Source organism: Boleophthalmus pectinirostris, unplaced genomic scaffold, assembly GCF_026225935.1.
Source record: "Boleophthalmus pectinirostris isolate CB_2022bp ecotype Guang Dong unplaced genomic scaffold, ASM2622593v1 HiC_scaffold_16, whole genome shotgun sequence".
Lineage (NCBI taxonomy): Eukaryota > Metazoa > Chordata > Actinopteri > Gobiiformes > Gobiidae > Boleophthalmus > Boleophthalmus pectinirostris.
In genome coordinates, this window is record NW_026571095.1 from 33908036 (window position 1) to 33911015 (window position 2980).

Genomic DNA, 2980 nt, shown 5'->3' on the forward strand with positions numbered 1-2980 from the left:
AACTCGGGAGGTTTAAAGAGCTACTAGATTCCACAATTAAACCCCACATTAAAATCTTCTGCATAAATAAACTCAACTTTACAACATATAAACCATAACCAATATAGAGCCACATCAGCCCGTTTGATAATATAATTCAGCTCTGATCTCATTTGTTTACATTTTACAGAGACGAAACTAAGGTCTGCATGGCTAATTAGCATAAACTGTTAGCGGCGATAAAAACAGTTCGCTCCTTGTGCCGATGATGTGATTCAGCTTCTTTCGGACTAAAAGACACGACTCGGTGGATTATGTGTGTTCTTTTTGTGACAAAAGAGTCGCTAATGATTGTAAGTCTGTTCTGTGCGTGTATCGTGTTGGAGATAGTTCATGTTTTAGCTTTTCAGCGATCACACGAGTGCAGGTCGTACAAGTGCAGATTGTACATGTGCAGGTTTAGCGCAGCTCTTTATTTTACAGACATTTCACTCATGTATGGTCACTTTATTTATGTTGGTCAATTTATTTATGTTGGTCACTTTATTTATATTGGTCACTTTATTTATGTTGCTACTGTTGAGGTGAAAAGACTGGAAAGTGTTTGTCGTTTGGACACTTGCGCACTCAACTTTATGTTGCAGTAACCGGGATACTGCTTTTACATGCCACAGTATCCCGGTTACTATCAGAATAAACCAGCTACAGTATCCCGGTTTCTAATAACCGAGATACTGCCATAACCGGGTTACTGCGTTTTACATAACCGGAATAATGATGTGCATGTGTACGCACTCAATGTTCGTGCCACAAGACTGCATGTGTATATATAAGTGTGTATTCTCTTGTCTCCTGCAGCTGTCCAGCCCCCCTCTCTGAGCCCTGATGTGACTCCAAACATTAAACAAGAACAAAACATCAGACAGGAGGAGGAACAGCTGCAAGTGTGAGTCTCAGACACTTTCAAACTGCAATTTTTTATTTGGTTATTCTTTGATTCTTATTCATTTCTATTACAAATATTCAGATTGGGTCTAAAATATACAAATGTGTCTTATTTTTCAGGTCTGTGCCAGAGTTTGGTGCTGTGAGTGTGAAGACAGAAGAGTCGTCGCAGCTTCAACAAAGAGAAACTGAGCAGAGAGAGGACGTCAAAGCAGAGCCACATGTCCACAGTGAGGACGCACAGAAGGAGGACATCAGACCAGAGACTGAAGGAGAGACTGAAGGAGAGACTGAAGGAGAGACAGAGCACTCTTCTGACACTGACAGTGATGAAGACTGGAGAGCTCCACCCAGCCGTTCACACATGGACACAGGGTCTGACGAAGACGAGTCTGCGCCAGAGACCAGAGCCACCGTGAATACTGGAGACACGACAGGAACCGGAGAAGGAGCTGAGGGCAAGAAACACAAGTGTTCTGTTTGTAAAGAGAGATTTGGGTCTAAATATAAACTACAAATACACCGCAGAGTTCACACAGGAGAGGAACCTTTCAGCTGTTCAGTCTGTAAGAAAGAGTTTACTGTAAAACTTAGTCTCACACTGCATATGAGGACACACACAGGGGAGAAACCGTTTGGCTGTTCAGTCTGTAAGAAAGAGTTTGCTACAAAATGTAATCTCAAAACACACATGAGGACACACACAGGGGAGAAACCGTTCGGCTGTTCAGTCTGTAAGAAAGTGTTTGCTGATAGTTCTGGTTTAAAAAGTCATAAAAGGACACACACGGGGGAGAAACCGTTCGGCTGTTCAGTCTGTAAGAAAGCGTTTGCTGATAGTTCTGGTTTAAAAAGTCATAAAAGGACACACACGGGGGAGAAACCGTTCGGCTGTTCAGTCTGTAAGAAAGCGTTTGCTAAAGCCTCTCATCTCAAAACACACATGAGGACACACACAGGGGAGAAACCGTTCAGCTGTTCAGTCTGTAAGAAAGAGTTTACTGTAAAATTTAGTCTCACACTGCATATGAGGACACACACAGGGGAGAAACCGTTCAGCTGTTCAGTCTGTAACAAAGCGTTTGCTGATAGTTTTAGTTTAAAAAGTCATAAAAGGACACACACGGGGGAGAAACCGTTCGGCTGTTCAGTCTGTAAGAAAGCGTTTGCTGATAGTTTTAGTTTAAAAAGTCATAAAAGGACACACACGGGGGAGAAACCGTTCGGCTGTTCAGTCTGTAAGAAAGCGTTTGCTAAAGCCTCTTATCTCAAAAAAACACATGAGGACACACACAGGGGAGAAACCGTTCAGCTGTTCAGTCTGTAACAAAGCGTTTGCTGATAGTTTCTAGTTTAAAAAGTCATAAAAGGACACACACGGGGGAGAAACCGTTCGGCTGTTCAGTCTGTAAAAAAGTGTTTGCTACATCCTCTCATCTCAAAACACACATGAGGACACACACAGGGGAGAAACCGTTCAGCTGTTCAGTCTGTAACAAAGCGTTTGCTGATAGTTCTAGTTTAAAAAAACATAAAAGGACACACACAGGGGAGAAACCGTTCAGCTGTTCAGTCTGTAAAAAAGTGTTTGCTACATCCTCTCATCTCAAAACACACATGAGGACACACACAGGGGAGATACCATTCGGCTGTTCAGTCTGTAACAAAGCGTTTTCTCATAAATCGACTCTCAGACTGCATATGAGGACACACAACAGACCGCATTTATAAATTGTCACAGCTCACGCTCTAGCCGCCGCGTTCCAAACAGGAAGTTCCCGTGCGGCTCGTCCGGCTCCTGCTGACCCCGGCTCCTGTTGATTTACGTTGGAATATTGGGGCCCCTGTCTCTGTACCTGCTGCTGTGAGCCTCATGATTTTGGTTTTAAAAAGTTCATATTAAGCCGCTTTACATGATTCTGCTGGTTTTCCACTATTTTGTTCATTAAAAAAAATCTAGATCCTGGCTTCAAATAATTTAACTTTGCTTTTTATTCATTGCAGTTTGTGTTTTTGCCACTTTATTTTACATTTTTAAGTTTTTGGAGTTAGGTTA

The 2980-nt window shown here is 42.3% G+C and overlaps 1 pseudogene; it reads left to right on the plus strand.

The window, feature by feature from the left end:
• The first annotated feature begins 255 nt into the window (after positions 1-255).
• LOC129408250 (gastrula zinc finger protein XlCGF17.1-like) lies at positions 256-2729 on the plus strand (annotated as a pseudogene).
• Positions 2730-2980: the final 251 nt, after the last annotated feature.